This window comes from Oncorhynchus clarkii, chromosome 15 (assembly GCF_045791955.1).
Source record: "Oncorhynchus clarkii lewisi isolate Uvic-CL-2024 chromosome 15, UVic_Ocla_1.0, whole genome shotgun sequence".
Taxonomy (NCBI): Eukaryota; Metazoa; Chordata; class Actinopteri; order Salmoniformes; family Salmonidae; genus Oncorhynchus; species Oncorhynchus clarkii.
In genome coordinates this window covers 891,365-911,576 of record NC_092161.1, presented here as the reverse complement: position 1 = coordinate 911,576, position 20,212 = coordinate 891,365, and positions in this window count along the sequence as shown.

Here is a 20,212-nt window from a genome sequence, read left to right as displayed (position 1 = left end):
TCATTCATCCAGCATGTAGCTAACAGAAGAGCATGTTTACCTCATTCATCCAGCATGTAGCGAACTGCCTCATTCATCCAGCATGTAGCTAACAGAAGAGCATGTTTACCTCATTCATCCAGCATGTAGCGAACTGCTTCATTCATCCAGCATGTAGCTAACAGAAGAGCATGTTTACCTCATTCATCCAGCATGTAGCGAACTGAAGAACATGTTTAGCTCATTTATCCAGCATGTAGCTAACAGAAGAGCATGTTTACCTCATTCATCCAGCATGTAGCGAACTGAAGAACATGTTTAGCTCATTCATCCAGCATGTAGCGAACTGAAGAACATGTTTACCTCATTCATCCAGCATGTAGCGAACTGAAGAACATGTTTACCTCATTTATCCAGCATGTAGTTAACAGAAGAGCATGTTTACCTCATTCATCCAGCATGTAGCTAACAGAAGAGCATGTTTACCTCATTCATCCAGTATGTAGCGAACTGCCTCATTCATCCAGCATGTAGCGAACTGCCTCATTCATCCAGCATGTAGCGAACTGCCTCATTCATCCAGCATGTAGCGAACTGCCTCATTCATCCAGCATGTAGCGAACTGCCTCATTCATCCAGCATGTAGCGAACTGCCTCATTCATCCAGCATGTAGCGAACTGCCTCATTCATCCAGCATGTAGCGAACTGCCTCATTCAACCAGCATGTAGCGAACTGAAGAACATGTTTACCTGATGTGAAATAGAGGATCTTGCATTCCAATTGGCACCATATTCCATATATAGTGCACTACTTTTGAGCAGGGCCTATAGGTCTTTGGTCCAAAGTAGTACACTATGAAGGGTATAGAGTGCCATTTGGGATTCAGCCTAGAGTTCAATTGGAACAAACCACATTAACCACCAAAGATAAGGGGTGTACATTTTAAAATGAAATTGGGTTTGTTAATGTTTAGGAAAATATCCCTAACCGAAATGTTTTTTTTTTAAACTACATATTTTTTCACAAAAGTAGTGCACTTGGCCTTTTTAATAGTTAGAGTGGGGAGAACAAGTATTTGATACACTGCCGATTTTGCAGGTTTTCCTACTTACAAATCATGTAGAAGTCTAATTTTTATCGTAGGTACACTTCAACTGTGTACAAATCCAGATAATCACGTTGTATGATTTTTAAGTAATTAATTTGCATTTTTTTGCATGGGAGAAAAGTCTATGACTTGAGTCTTTAAAAAAAAATTGGGCCTTCCTCTGACACCGACTAGTCAATAGGTCCTGGATGTCAGGAAGCTTGGCCCCAGTGACGTACTGGTCCGTATGCACTACCCTCTTTACGGTCAGATGCATAGCAGTTGCCATACCAGGCAGTGATGCAACCGGTCAGGATGCTCTCGATGGTGCAGCTGTAGAACCTTTTGAGGATCTGGGGACGCATGGCAAATCTTTTCAGTCTCCTGAGGGGGAAAAAGCATTGTCGTGCCCTCTTCACGTAGGTCTTGGTGTGTTTGGACCTTGTTGGTGATGTGCACACCAAGGAACTTGAAACTCTCGACACTCCGCTACAGCCCTGTCGATGTGAATGGTGGCGTGTTCGGCCCTCCTTATCCTGTAGTCCACGATCAGCTCCTTTGTCTTGCTCACATTGCGGGAGGAGTTGTTGTCCTGGTACCACACTGCCAGTTCTCTGACCTCCTCCCTATAGGCTGTCTCATCATTGTCGGTGATCAGTCCTACCAGCTGACTTGCCTCGTCAGCAAACTTAATGATGGTGTTGGAGTCGTGCTTGGCCACGCAGTCGTGGGTGAACAGGGAGTACAGGAGGGGATTAAGCACGCACCCCTGAGGGACCTCAGTGTTGAGGATCAACAGGCAGATGTTTTGTTCTCTACCCTTACCACCTGGGGGCGGCTAGTCAGAAAGTCCAGGATCCAGTTGCAGAGGAAGGTGTTTAGTCCCAGGATCCTTAGCTTAGTGATGAGCTTTGAGGGCACTATGGTGTTGAACTCTGAGTTGTAGTCAATGCATTCTCATGTAGGTGTTCCTTTTGTCCAGGTGTGAAAGGGCTGTGTGGAGTGCAATCGAGATTGCATCATCTGTGGATCTGTTTGAGCGGTATGCAAATTGGAGTGGGTTTAGGGTTTCTGGGATAATGGTGTTAATGTGAGCCATGACCAGCCTTTCAAAGCATTTCAAAGACTCAGTCAGGGACATGTTGAAAATGTCAGTGAAGACACTTGATAGTTGGTCAGCACATGCCCGGAGCTCATGTCTTGGTAATCTGTCTGGCTCAGCGGCCTTGTGAATGTTGACCTGTTTAAAGGTCTTACTCACGTTGGCTACGGAGAGCGTGATCACCCAGTCGTCTGGAGCAGCTGATGCGCTCATGCATGCCTCGGTGTTGCTTGCCTCGAAGCGAGCATAGAAGTGATTTAGCTCGTCTGGTAGGCTCGTGTCACTGGGCAGCTTGCGTCTGTGATTTCCTTTGTGGTCTGTAATAGTTTGCAGACCCTGCCACATCCGACGAGCGTTGGATCCGGTGTAGTACGATTCAATCTCAGTCCTGTATTGGTGCTTTTTGCCTGTTAGATTGTTCGTCGGAGGGCATAGCAGGATTTCGTATAAGCTTCCGGGTTAGAGTCCCACACCTTGAAGGCGGCAGCTCTACCCTTTAGTGTTAATGTTGCCTGTAATCCATGGCTTCTGGTTGGGGTATGAACACTACTGTTCAAAAGTTTGGGGTCACTTAGAAATGTCCTTATTTTTGAAACGGGATGCTGGCCTTCTAGCCAGACTGGCCAATAAAAATAAAATATTTATATGGGCAAAAGAACAGACACTGGACAGAGGAACTCTGCCTAGAAGGCCAGCATCCCGGAATCGCCACTTCACTGTTGACGTTGAGACTGGTGTTTTGCAGTTAATATTTAATGAAGCTGCCAGTTGAGGACTTGAGGTGTCTGTTTCTCAAACTAGACGCTCTAATGTACTTGTCCTCTTGCTCAGTTGTGCACCAGGGCCTCCTACTCCTCTTTCGATTCTTTTTAGAGACAGTTTGCGTTGTTCTGTGAAGGGAGTTGTACATGGCGTTGTACGAAATCTTCAGTTTCTTGGCAATTTCTCGCATGGAATAGCCTTCATTTATCAGGACAAGAATAGATTGACAAGTTTCAAAAGAAAGTTCTTTGTTTCTGGCCATTTTGAACCTGCAATCGAATCCACAAGTGCTGATGCTCCAGATACTCAACTAGTCTAAAGAAGGCCAGTTTTATTGCTCCTTTAAGCAGGACAACAGTTTTCAGCTGTGCTAAATAATGATCAATTTGCCTTTTAAAATTAATAACATGGATTAGCTAACACAATGTGCCATTGGAACACAGGAGTGATGGTTGCTGATAATGGGCCTACAGTTGAAGTCAGAAGTTTACAAAGCCACTCCACAAATTTCTTGTTAACAAACTACAGTTTTGGCAAGTCGGTTAGGACATCTACTCTGTGCATGACACAAGTAATTTTTCAAAGAATTGTTTACAGAGAGATTATTTCATAAATTTACATACAAAATTACAAGCATCTGAATTTACATAATTTTAGTCAGTTGGAGGTGTACCTGTATATGTGCTTCAAGGCCTACCTTCAAACTCTGCCAAAATAAATCAGCGAAGACCTCAGAAAATAAATTGTAGACCTCCACAAGTCTGGTTCATTCTTGGGAGCGATTTCCAAACGCCTGTTCATCTGTACAAACAATAGTACGCAAGTATAAACACCATGGGACCACGCAGCCGTCATACCGCTCATGTTTGGAGGAAAAAGGGGGAGGCTTGCAAGCCGAAGAACACCATCCCAACCATGAAGCACGGGTGGTGGCAGAGCCCTTGAGCTCATGTTGCACAACATGTTGTGCAACATTTATATAGGCTTTGCAATTGCATGAGAAAACAGTGATGGCTTCTATTAAAAAGAGGAGGATCCCATCAGCTTTCTATAGGCTAGGCCTACTATACTTATTTATTAACTTTCCTAATATTAAGCACATTGCTTATCTGTACAACAGAAATATAGCCTACCGGGCTGGTATGAAAATAAACCACAGCATAGATTACATGAATGTTTTCCCGCTGCCTGTTTCAAGACAGGTGCATGATGATGATACATTCTAAATCAAAACAAATTTGACACATTATTTAGTAAACACAAAATTAAATCAAGAATTTTGTGATGAGTGACTATCATCCTATCACTTGTGAATGATATATTATCACTTGTGAATGATGCCCAGCTTAAGGCAAATAGTTAATGTTTTTTTTGCTACTCTTTTAAATCGTGGTCACACACCTCATGTAGCCTAGCCCGTAGGCCTATATGTTTTGATAAGGATTGTATCACAGCTGTGGCCAAATAACTTTTTCAGAATTGGATAAGGATCCGTGTAGTTGCATCCCCAATGTGTCTGTCTTCACTTGTAGTCTGTGAGAAAGACGCGATCACGTGGCTGAGAGTTCTTCGGCACGCAGCACTCTGGGAGAAGGGAATTATAATTATTATATTCAGCCCAAGGGCACAACAGCCACTGTCTGCAAAAGGCATGTATTTTTTTAGGGGGCATTGCAGCCACAGAAGGGATGCCGCCGAGAAATTTGAGGCAATATCAAATGCTAGTCAAATTGTGAATGAGCGACTGATGAAGTGTGCACAGAAAACAAAGCAGAGCTCATGCCTTTCATGCAACTTTTTTCAAATCATCATTAGAGTCATATCATACAGCCTGTATTATAAATCTTAACATATAAACCAACGTTTGTATCACAACTAAAGTTACATTAATGACTCTAAATGAAGCATATAGGAGTACTTATTTCTTTGTTAACCTCTCAACACAGAATAGCTGCATGTGCGCACTCAATTAGTTTGGAGAAAATATAATTTCTGTTCAGCTATGTTCAATTGTATTCTTCATACTATAAAATATTGCCATGGAATTCTAAGCAAATCTTATATGCTATTTTTTTTATCTGACCTTTATTTAATTAGGCAAGTCAGTTAAGAACAAATTCTTATTTACAATGACAGCCTAGGAACAGTGGGTTAACTGCCTGTTCAGGGGCAGAACGACAGATTTTTACCTTGTCAGCTCAGGGATTCGATCCAGCAACCTGTCAGTTACTGGCCGTGCTCTAACCACTAGGCTACCTGCCGCCCCATGAACTAGTGTAGCCCACAGCCATATGGCATAGCCAGATCAGGGCCTAATAAGATAAGGACAATTCAGATTGTGCTATTCTGTTCTTCTGAAATAGACTACATTTTCTTCATATCATGTTTCTTTTAGACCTGTCTAAATAAATAATGGATTTATTGTGAAGGTGTAGGCTATATTACATGGATGTATTAGACTTGTAGATGTTCCAGAGGTCTACATCAGGTGAATGTGTGTAAGCCAGGAGATGCTTAATGCGTTTATGTTAATTTACGGTCAATTACCATGAGACCAGCAGTTATTTGCTTGACAATCACCGACTTACAAAATGTCATGACCGCCACAGCCCTAACTCTGATCAGTGTATCTGTACTCTGATCAATATCTGATTAATATGTCTGTACTCTGATCAATATATGTGATCAATGTATCATCCAAACACACAGCATGTTGACGGGTGCTGTGTTTAGGTCCTGCAGACAGTTGTGAACCTGACATTTCATTAAAGCTGCAATATCTAACTTTTTGGGTGACCTGACAAAATGCACATAGAAATGTCAGTTATAGATCTGTCATTGACATTTAAAGCAAGTCAAAGAAGCGGTATATCTGTTCTGTGTGTGCTAATTCTATGCTTCCCATTTTTTTTACTCTAGGTTTTGTCCACCAGCTTCAAACAGCTGAAAAAGCCACATTTTTGCTGATCTGTTGATTTGTTGTCTTGGCATTGGCAGGCTGTAGTGTTTGTATTATACCAGCAGGGGGCAGCCTAACACCACTGAGATCAGACCATGGTTATTCTCCATACACTGGAGTCCAATGGCTCTTCATAGTAGAAGTGTTACCTTTGCTAGAAATCAAATTTTATTTGTCACATACACATGGTTAGCAGATGTTAATGCGAGTGTAGCGAAATGCATGTGCTTCTAGTTCCGACAATGCAGTAATAACCAACAAGTAATCTAGCTAACAATTCCAAAACGACTACCTTATAGACACAAGTGTAAGGGGATAAATAATATGTACATAAAGATATATGAATGAGTGATGGTACAGAGCGGCATAGGCAAGATACAGGTAGATGGTATTGAGTGCAGTATATACATATGAGATGAGCATGTAAACAAAGTGGCATAGTTAAAGTGGCTAGTGATACATGTATTACATAAAGATGCAGTAGATGATATAGAGTACAGTATATACATATACATATGAGATGAATAATGTAGGGTATGTAAACATATTAGGTAGCATTGTTTAAAGTGGCTAGTGATATATTTTACATCATTTCCCATCAATTCCCATTATTAAAGTGGCTGGAGTTGAGTCAGTGTGTTGGCAGCAGCCACTCAATGTTAGTGGTGGCTGTTTAACAGTCTGATGGCCTTGAGATAGAAGCTGTTTTTCAGTCTCTCGGTCCCAGCTTTGATGCACCTGTACTGACCTCGCCTTCTGGATGATAGCGGGGTGAACAGGCAGTGGCTCGGGTGGTTGTTGTCCTTGATGATCTTTATGGCCTTCCTGTGACATCGGGTGGTGTAGGTGTCCTGGAGGGCAGGTAGTTTGCCCCCGGTGATGCGTTGTGCAGACCTCACTACCCTCTGGAGAGCCTTACGGTTGTGGGCGGAGCAGTTGCCGTACCAGGCGGTGATACAGCCCGACAGGATGCTCTCGATTGTGCATCTGTAGAAGTTTGTGAGTGCTTTTGGTGACAAGCCAAATTTCTTCAGCCTCCTGAGGTTGAAGAGGCGCTGCTGCGCCTTCTTCACGATGCTGTCTGTGTGGGTGGACCAATTCAGTTTGTCTGTGATGTGTATGCAGAGGAACTTAAAACTTACTACCCTCTCCACTACTGTTCCATCGATGTGGATAGGGGGGTGTTACCTCTGCTGTTTCCTGAAGTCCACAATCATCTCCTTTGTTTTGTTGACGTTGAGTGTGAGGTTATTTTCCTGACACCACACTCCGAGGGCCCTCACCTCCTCCTTGTAGGCCGTCTCATCGTTGTTGGTAATCAAGCCTACCACTGTTGTGTCGTCCGCAAACTTGATGATTGAGTTGGAGGCGTGCGTGACCACGCAGTAGTGGGTGAACAAGGAGTACAGGAGAGGGCTCAGAACGCACCCTTGTGGGGCCCCAGTGTTGAGGATCAGCGGGGTGGAAATGTTGTTGCCTACCCTCACCACCTGGGGGCGGCCCGTCAGGAAGTCCAGTACCCAGTTGCACAGGGCGGGGTCGAGACCCAGGGTCTCGAGCTTGATGACGAGCTTGGAGGGCACTATGGTGTTAAATGCAGAGCTGTAGTCGATGAACAGCATTCTCACATAGGTATTCCTCTTGTCCAGATGGGTTAGGGCAGTGTGCAGTGTGGTTGAGATTGCATCGTCTGTGGACCTATTTGGGCGGTAAGCAAATTGGAGTGGGTCTAGGGTGTCAGGTAGGGTGGAGGTGATATGGTCCTTGACTAGTCTCTCAAAGCACTTCATGATGACGGAAGTGAGTGCTACCAGGCGGTAGTCGTTTAGCTCAGTTACCTTAGCTTTCTTGGGAACAGGAACAATGGTGGCCCTCTTGAAGCATGTGGGAACAACAGACTGGGATAGGGATTGATTGAATATGTCCGTAAACACACCAGCCAGCTGGTCTGCGCATGCTCTGAGGGCGCGGCTGGGGATGCCGTCTGGGCCTGCAGCCTTGCGAGGGTTGACACGTTTAAATGTTTTCCTCACGTCGGCTGCAGTGAAGGAGAGTCCGCATGTTTTGGTTGCGGGCCGTGTCAGTGGCACTGTATTGTCCTCAAAGCGGGCAAAAAAGTTATTTAGTCTGCCTGGGAGCAAGACATCCTGGTCCGTGATGGGGCTGGTTTTCTTTTTGTAATCCGTGATTGACTGTAGACCCTGCCACATACTTCTTGTGTCTGAGCCGTTGAATTGAGATTCTACTTTGTCTCTATACTGACGCTTAGCTTGTTTGATTGCCTTGCGGAGGGAATAGTTACACTGTTTGTATTCGGTCATGTTTCCGGTCACCTTGCCCTGATTAAAAGCAGTGGTTCGGGCTTTCAGTGCCATCAATCCACGGTTTCTTGTTTGGGAATGTTTTAATCGTTGCTATGGGAACGACATCTTCAACGCACGTTCTAATGAACTCGCTCACCGAATCAGCGTATTCGTCAATGTTGTTGTCTGACGCAATACGAAACATATCCCAGTCCACGTGATGGAAGCAGTCTTGGAGTGTGGAATCAGATTGGTCGGACCAGCGTTGAACAGACCTCAGCGCGGGAGCTTCTTGTTTTAGTTTCTGTCTGTAGGCAGGGATCAACAAAATGGAGTCGTGGTCAGCTTTTCCGAAAGGAGAGCGGGTCAGGGCCTTATATGCGTCGCCGAAGTTAGAATAGCAATGATCCAAGGTTTTTCCAGCCCTGGTTGCGCAATCGATATGCTGATAAAATTTAGGGAGTCTTTTTTTTTTTAGATTAGCCTTGTTAAAATCCCCAGCTACAATGAATGCAGCCTCCGGATAAATGGATTCCAGTTTGCAAAGAGTCAAATAAAGTTTGTTCAGAGCCATCGATGTGTCTGCTTTGGGGGAAATATATACGGCTGTGATTATAATCGAAGAGAATTCCCTTGGTAGATAATGCGGTCGACATTTGATTGTGAGGAATTCTAAATCAGGTGAACAGAAGGACTTGAGTTCCTGTATGTTGTTATGATCACACCACGTCACGTTAACCATGAAGCATACGCCCCGCCCCTCTTCTTACCAGAAAGATGTTTGTTTCTGTCGGCGCGATGCGTGGAGAAACCAGCTGGCTGCACCGACTCCGATAGCGTCTCTAAGATAGCGTCTCTAAGAGGTGGTCAGCAAACTAATGATGAACCTGTCTGTCCATGTTGAGGCAGCAGGCCTGGGTGTGTTGTCTCATTAATGTCACATTTACAGAGATACAGTGCCTCGCAAAAGTGTTGAGAGCCCTTGGCCTTGGATTTCTTCAAATTTTATTGCGTTACAAAGTGGGATTAAAATGGTCAACAATCTACACAAAATACTGTCCGTGGAAGAAAAATTCAAACATTGTTTAAAGATGAATAAAAATCAAATAACTAAAATATAAGTATTGAGCTCCCTGAGTCAATATGTTAGAAACACCTTTGGCATCGATTACAGTTGAGTCTTTCTGGGTAAGTCTCCAAGAGCTTTCCACACCTGGAATGTGCAATATTTGCCCATTTATTATTTTTAAAATACTTCAAGCTCTGTCAAGATGTTGGGGATCGTGGCTAGACAGCAATTTCCAAGTCCTGCCATAGATTTTCAAGCAGATTTAAGTCAAAACTGTAACTTGGCCACTCAGGAACATTCACTGGTAAGCAACTCAATTGTATATATGGCCTTGTAAAGGCTTTGCATTTAGCCCAAAAAGTGGACTCCTTTGCAAAGTTTTTTTTGCAGTACTTACTTTAGTGCCTTGTTGCGTACAATATGTTTATTCTGTATATTTGTATTCTTTTCACTCTTGTTTAGGTGATTATTGTGGAGTCACTACTATGTTGTTGATCCATCCTCAATTTTCTCCTATCACAACCTTTGAACTCTGTAGTTGTTTTAAAAATCACCAATGGCCTCATGGTAACATCCCTGAGCAGTTTCATTTAGGAAGATTATCTTTGATGTGTTTGGGTAATTTAATACATTAGGGTATAATACATTAAGTTGAGCATGCTTAAATAGATTCCATGTCTGATTTGTTATTGTTACCCATCTACCAATCACAGCCCTTCTTTATGAGGTTTTCAAAAAAGCTCCCTGGTCCTTGTAGCTGAATCTGTGCTTATAATTCAATACTTGACTGAGGGACCTTACAGATGTTGAATGTATGGGGGACAGAGGAAGGGTAAGTCATTCAAAAAAATAATGTCAACCCTATATTATTTCACAAAGAGTGAGTCCATGAGTCCAAATGTGATTTGTTAAGCCACATTTTACTGTTGAACTAATTTTAGGCTTGCCTATACAAAGAGGCTGACTACTTATGCAATGACTATATTGAAATGATATTCTGTACCAGTCAAAAGTTTGGACACACCTACTCATTGAAGGGTTTCTTAAAAAAATAACTATTTTCTACATAGGAAAATGGTGAGGACATCAAAATTGTGAAATTAGTGAAATTAGACATGAAATCATGTAGTAACAAAAAAAGTGTTAAATGAGCTTTGGACACTCTTGGCATTCTCTCAACCAGCTTCACTTGGAATGCTTTGCCAACAGTCTTGAAGGAGTTCCCACATAGGCTGAGCTGATGGCATATGATGGCATATGGCTGCAGAACGCTGTGGTAGCCATGCTGGTTAAGTGTGCCTTGAATTCTAAATAAATCACAGTGTCACCAGCAAAGCACCCCCACAGCATCTCACTTCCTCCTCCGTGCTTCACGGTGGGAATCACACATGCAGAGATAATACATTCACCTACTCTGTGTCTCAAAAAAGACACGGCGGTTGTAACCAAATATCTCAAATTTGGACTCATCAAATCAAAGGACAGATTTCCACTGGTCTAATGTCCATTACTTGTGTTTCTTGGCCCAAGCAAGTCTCTTCTTATTAGTATCAGAACTAAGGATAACACCAAGATGCAGACAGCTAGAGTAACAGATGTATATTGACCCAAACAGGGGGCAGGCAAAAGACAGGTCAAAGGCAGAGTCAATAAGGTACAGAACAGCAGGCAGGCTGGGGGTCAGGACAGGCAGAGGTTGGTAAATGGGTCAGAGTGGCAGGCAGGCTGGGGGTCAGGACAGGCAGAGGTTTGTAAACTGGTCAGAGTCAATAAGGTACAGAACAGCAGGCAGGCTGGGGGTCAGGACAGGCAGAGGTTTGTAAACTGGTCAGAGTCAATAAGGTATAGAACAGCAGGCAGGCTGGGTGTAAGGACAGGCAGAGGTTTGTAAACGGGTCAGAGTCAATAAGGTATAGAACAGCAGGCAGGCTGGGGGTCAGGACAGGCAGAGGTTTGTAAACTGGTCAGAGTGGCAGGCAGGCTGGGGGTCAGGACAGGCAGAGGTTTGTAAACTGGTCAGAGTCAGGCATGTACAGTATGGCAGGCAGGCTCAGAGTCAGGGGAGGAAGAATGGTCAGAACCGGGGAAACAACTTGAGAAAGCAGGGAGACGGGAAAACACGCTCGAAAGACATGACAAGGCGACCTGGCAACAGACAAACAGAGAACACGTGTATAAATACATTGGGGATAATGAGGAAGATGGACAACACCTGGAGAGGGGTGGAGACAAGCACAAATACAGGTGAAACAGATCAGGGTGTGACAATTGTTTAGTAATTGTTTCTTTGCAGAAATTCAAACACGAAGGCCTGATTTACGCATTCTCTTCTGAAAAGTTGACGTTGACATGTGTCTGTAACTTGAACTCTGTGAAGCATTTATTTGGGCTGCAATTTCTGCGGTGCAGTTAACTCTAATGTATTTATCCGCTGCAGCAGAGTTAACTCTGGGTCTTCCTTTCCTGTTGCGGTCCTCATGAGAGCCAGTTTCATCATAGATACACTACTGACATACTGACAGATGGTTTTCATCATAGGGATTGGTCTTTTAACAAATAGGGCCATCTTCTGTATACCACCCCTACCTTGTCGCAACACAACTGATTGGCTCAAACGCATTAAGAAGGAAAGAAATTCCCCAAATTAACTTTTAACAAGGCACACCTGATAATTGAAATGCATGCCTCATGAAACTGGTTGAGAGAATGTCAAGCGTGTGCAACACTGTCATCAAGGCAAAGGGTGGCTACTTTGAAAAATCTAAAATCTCAAATATATTTTGATTTGTTTAACACTTTTTTGGTTACTATATGGAGCCATAGGTGTTATTTAATAGTTTTGATGTCTTCACTATTATTTTACTATCTAGAAAATAGTAAAAATAAAGAAAAACACTTGAATGAGTAGGTGTGTCCAAACTCTTGACTGGTTCTGTATGTAAATGTTTTTTTTCTTCCAATTTGACAAGAGTATTTTGCGTAAATGGTTGACATGACCATGGCATCCATTTTAATCCCACTTTGCGGGGCAAAACAATTTGAAGATATCCAAGGGGTCTGAATACTTTTGCAAGGTACTGTAACACTAATGTCTTATCTGAGTTGAATATCCCCTTAGTTATGCAATGTTGTAATATTAATGTAATGACCCCATGGTTAATATCTGACTAGATATGAATCATCTTGTTTCCCAAGGAGAACATCCCGATGCAACAGACTACTGACATACTAACACTACTGATATACTAACACTACTGACGTACTGACACTACTGACATACAAACACTACGGACATACTAACACCACTGACATACTAACACTACTGACACTACTGACATACTAACACTACTGACATACTAACACTATTGACATACTAACACCACTGACATACTAACACTACTGACACTACTGACATACTGACATACTAACACTACTGATATACTAACACTACTGACGTACTGACACTACTGACATACAAACACTACGGACATACTAACACCACTGACATACTAACACTACTGACATACTAACACTACTGACACTACTGACTTAAAAACACTACTGACTTAAAAACACTACTGACATACTAACACTACTGACAGATACACTACTGACACACTGACAGATATACCACTGACATACTAACACTATTGACATACAAACACTACAGACATACTGACATACTGACACAAATGACATACTAACACGACTGACAGATACACTACTGACATACTGACACTACTGACATACACACACTACTGACAGATACACTACTGACATACTGACACTACTGACATATACACTGCTGACATATTAACACTACTGACAGATACACCACTGACATGCTAACATACTAACACTACTAGCATACTGACAGATACAATACTGACATACTAACACTACTGACATACAAACACTACAGACATACTAACACTACTGACAGATACACTACTGACATACTAACACTACTAACATACTAACACTACTGACATACTGACAGATACACTACTGACATACTAACACTACTGACATACAAACACTACAGACATACTAACACTACTGACAGATACACTACTGACATACTAACACTACTAACATACTAACACTACTGGCATACTGACATATACACTACTGACATACTAACACTACTGACATACTGACACACTAACACTGCTGACATACTGACACTACTGACATACTGACAGATACACTACTGACATACTAACAATACTGACAAACTAACACTACAGACAGATACACTACTGACATGCTGACACCACTGACATACTAACACTACTAACAGATACACTACTGACAGATACACCACTGACGGATACACTACTGCCATACTAACGCTACTGACAGATACACTACTGACACACGAACACTACGGACAGATACACAACTGACAGATACACCACTGACAGATACACCACTGACAGATACACCACTGACAGATACACCACTGCCATACTAACACTACTGACAGATACACAACTGACATACTGACGGATACACTACTGACAGATACACTACTGCCATACTAACACTACTGACAGATACACAACTGACATACTGGCGGATACACTACTGACAGATACACTACTGCCATACTAACACTACTGACAGATACACAACTGACATACTGACAGATACACTACTGACATACTAACACTACTGACATGCCGACAGACACATTACTGACACTACTGACATACTAACACTACTGACAGATACACTACTGACATACTGACACTACTGGCAGATACACTACTGACAGATACACTACTGCCATACTAACACTACTGACAGATACACTACTGACATACTAACACTACTGACATACTGACAGACACACCACTGACACTACTGACATACTAACACTACTGACTGATACACTACTGACATACTACTGATATACTAACACAACTGACATACTACTGATATACTAACACTACTGACAGATACACCACTGACATACCGACACACTAACACTACTGACATACTAACACTACTGACATACTAACACTACTGACAGATACACTACTGACATACTAACACCACAGACATACTGACAGATACATTACTGACACTACTGACACTATTTACATACTTACACTACTGACAGATACACTACTGACATATTAACACTACAGACATACTGACAGATACATTACTGACACGACTGACATACTAACACTACTGACAGATACACTACTGACATACTGACACTAATAGCATATGCACTACTGACATACTGCCAGATACACCACTGACATACTGACAGATAGACAACTGACATACTAACACTACTGATAGACACACAACTGACATACTGGTAGATACACTACTGGCAGATACACTACTGACAGATACACTACTGCCATACTAACACTACTGACAGATACACTACTGACATACTAACACTACTGACATACTGACAGACACACCACTGACACTACTGACATACTAACACTACTGACTGATACACTACTGACATACTACTGATATACTAACACAACTGACATACTACTGATATACTAACACTACTGACAGATACACCACTGACATACCGACACACTAACACTACTGACATACTAACACTACTGACAGATACACTACTGACATACTAACACCACAGACATACTGACAGATACATTACTGACACGACTGACATTATTTACATACTTACACTACTGACAGATACACTACTGACATACTAACACCACAGACATACTGACAGATACATTACTGACACGACTGACATACTAACACTACTGACGTACAAACACTACTGACATACTAACACCACAGACATACTGACAGATACATTACTGACACTACTGACACTATTTACATACTTACACTACTGACAGATACACTACTGACATACTAACACCACAGACATACTGACAGATACATTACTGACACTACTGACTTACTAACACTACTGACATACTAACACTACTGACATACTAACACTACTGACATACTAACACCACAGACATACTGACAGATACATTACTGACACGACTGACATACTAACACTACTGACAGATACACTACTGACATACTGACAGATAGACAACTGACATACTAACACTACTGATAGACACACAACTGACATACTGGTAGATACACTACTGACCGATACTCTACTGACAGATACTCTACTGACATACTGACAGATACTCTACTGACATACTGACAGATACACTGCTGACATACTGACAGATACACTACTGACATACTGACAGATAGACAACCGACATACTAACAAATATACAACTGACAGATCTACAACTGACATACTAACAAATAGACTACTGACATACTGACAGATACACTACTGACATACTGACACTGCTGACATACTAACACTACTGACATACACCACTGACATACTGATAGATAGACAACTGACATACTAACAAATAGACTACTGACATACTGACAGATACACTACTGATATACTAACAGATACACTACAGACATACTAACACTATTGACATACTAACACTACTGACAGATACACAACTGACATACTAGCACTACTGACATACTACCACTACTGACAGATACACGGATGACATACTGACAGAAACACTACTGACATACTAACACTACTGACATACTGCCACTACTGACAGATACACCGATGACATACTAACAGATACACTACTGACATACTAACACTACTGACATACTGACACTACTGACATACTGACAGATACATTACTGACATACTGACACTGCTGACATACTAACACTACTGACATACTAACACTGCTGACATACTAACAGATACACTGCTGACATACTAACACTACTGACATACTGACAGATACACTACTGACATACTGACACTGCTGACATACTAACACTACTGACATACTAACAGATACACTACTGACATACTAACACTACTGACATACTGACACTACTGACAGATACACGGATGACATACTGACAGAAACACTACTGACATACTAACACTACTGACATACTGCCACTACTGACAGATACACCGATGACATACTAACAGATACACTACTGACATACTGACACTACTGACAGATACACGGATGACATACTGACAGATACACGGATGACATACTAACACTACTGACATACTGACAGATACACTGCTGACATACTAACACTACTGACATACTAACAGATACACTGCTGACATACTAACACTACTGACATACTAACACCACAGACATACTGACAGATACATTACTGACACTACTGACACTATTTACATACTTACACTACTGACATACTAACACCACAGACATACTGACAGATACATTACTGACACTACTGACTTACTAACACTACTGACATACTAACACTACTGACATATACACTACTGACATACTAACACCACAGACATACTGACAGATACATTACTGACACTATTTACATACTTACACTACTGACAGATACACTACTGACATATTAACACTACAGACATACTGACAGATACATTATTGACACGACTGACATACTAACACTACTGACAGATACACTACTGACATACTGACACTAATAGCATATACACTACTGACATACTGCCAGATACACCACTGACATACTGACAGATAGACAACTGACATACTAACACTACTGATAGACACACAACTGACATACTGGTAGATACACTACTGACCGATACTCTACTGACAGATACTCTACTGACATACTGACAGATACTCTACTGACATACTGACAGATACACTACTGACATACTGACAGATGCACTACTGACATACACTACTGACATACTGACAGATAGACAACCGACATACTAACAAATATACAACTGACAGATCTACAACTGACATACTAACAAATAGACTACTGACATACTGACAGATACACTACTGACATGCTGACATACTAACACTACTGACATACACCACTGACATACTGATAGATAGACAACTGACATACTAACAAATAGACTACTGACATACTGACAGATACACTACTGACATACTAACAGATACACTACAGACATACTAACACTATTGACATACTAACACTACTGACAGATACACTACTGACATACTACCACTACTGACAGATACACCGATGACATACTAACAGATACACTACTGACATACTAACACTACTGACATACTGACACTACTGACATATACACGGATGACATACTGACAGAAACACTACTGACATACTAACACTACTGACATACTGCCACTACTGACAGATACACCGATGACATACTAACAGATACACTACTGACATACTGACACTACTGACATACTGACAGATACACTACTGACATACTAACACTGCTGACATACTAACAGATACACTGCTGACATACTAACACTACTGACATACTGACAGATACACTACTGACATACTGACACTGCTGACATACTGACACTACTGACAGATACACGGATGACATACTGACAGAAACACTACTGACATACTGCCACTACTGACAGATACACGGATGACATACTGACAGATACACGGATGACATACTAACACTACTGACATACTGACAGATACACTGCTGACATACTAACACTACTGACATACTAACAGATACACTGCTGACATACTAACACTACTGACATACTAACACCACAGACATACTGACAGATACATTACTGACACTACTGACACTATTTACATACTTACACTACTGACAGATACACTACTGACATACTAACACCACAGACATACTGACAGATACATTACTGACACTACTGACTTACTAACACTACTGACATACTAACACTACTGACATATACACTACTGACATACTAACACCACAGACATACTGACAGATACATTACTGACACTACTGACACTATTTACATACTTACACTACTGACAGATACACTACTGACATATTAACACTACAGACATACTGACAGATACATTACTGACACGACTGACATACTAACACTACTGACAGATACACTACTGACATACTGACACTAATAGCATATACACTACTGACATACTGCCAGATACACCACTGACTTACTGACAGATAGACAACTGACATACTAACACTACTGATAGACACACAACTGACATACTGGTAGATACACTACTGACAGATACTCTACTGACATACTGACAGATACTCTACTGACATACTGACAGATACTCTACTGACATACTGACAGATACACTACTGACATACTGACAGATGCACTACTGACATACACTACTGACATACTGACAGATAGACAACCGACATACTAACAAATATACAACTGACAGATCTACAACTGACATACTAACAAATAGACTACTGACATACTGACACTGCTGACATACTAACACTACTGACATACACCACTGTCATACTGATAGATAGACAACTGACATACTAACAAATAGACTACTGACATACTGACAGATACACTACTGACATACTAACAGATACACTACAGACATACTAACACTATTGACATACTAACACTACTGACAGATACACAACTGACATACTAACACTACTGACATACTACCACTACTGACAGATACACTGATGACATACTAACAGATACACTACTGACATACTAACACTACTGACATACTGACACTACTGACAGATACACCGATGACATACTAACAGATACACTACTGACATACTAACACTACTGACATACTGACACTACTGACATACTGACAGATACACTACTGACATACTGACACTGCTGACATACTAACACTACTGACATACTAACACTGCTGACATACTAACAGATACACTGCTGACATACTAACACTACTGACATACTGACAGATACACTACTGACACTGCTGACATACTAACACTACTGACATACTAACATATACACTACTGACATACTAACACTACTGACATACTGACAGATACACTACTGACATACTGACACTACTGACAGATACACCGATGACATACTAACAGATACACTACTGACATACTGACACTACTGACAGATACACGGATGACATACTGACAGATACACGGATGACATACTAACACTACTGACATACTGACAGATACACTGCTGACATACTAACACTACTGACATACTAACAGATACACTGCTGACATACTAACACTACTGACATACTAACACTACTGACAGATACACGGATGACATACTAACACTACTGGCATACTAACAGATACACTACTGACATACTGACACTACTGGCATACTAACAGATACACTACTGACATACTGACAGATACACTACTGACATACTGACAGATACACTACTGGCATACTAACAGATACACTACTGACATACTGTCAGATACACTACTGACATACTGACAGATACACTACTGGCATACTAACAGATACACTACTGACATACTGACAGATACACTACTGACATACTGACAGATACACTACTGACATACTGACAGATACACTGCTGACATACTAACAGATACACTGCTGACATACTGACAGATACACTACTGACATACTGACAGATACACTACTGGCATACTGACAGATACACTACTGACATACTGACAGATACACTACTGACATACTAACACTGCTTACATATTCAATCAATCCTTATCCCAGTCTGCTGTTCCCACATGCTTCAAGAGGGCCACCATTGTTCCTGTTCCTGAGAAAGCTAAGGTAACTGAGCTAAACGACTACCCCCCCGTAGCACTCACTTCCGTCATCATGAAGTGCTTTGAGAGACTAGTCAAGGACCATATCACCTCCACCCTACCTGACACCCTAGACCCACTCCAATTTGCTTACCGCCCAAATAGGTCCACAGACGACGCAATCGCAACCACACTGCACACTGCCCTAACCCATCTGGACAAGAGGAATACCTATGTGAGAATGCTGTTCATCGACTACAGCTCAGCATTTAACACCATAGCACCCTCCAAACTCGTCATCAAGCTCGATACCCTGGGTCTCGAC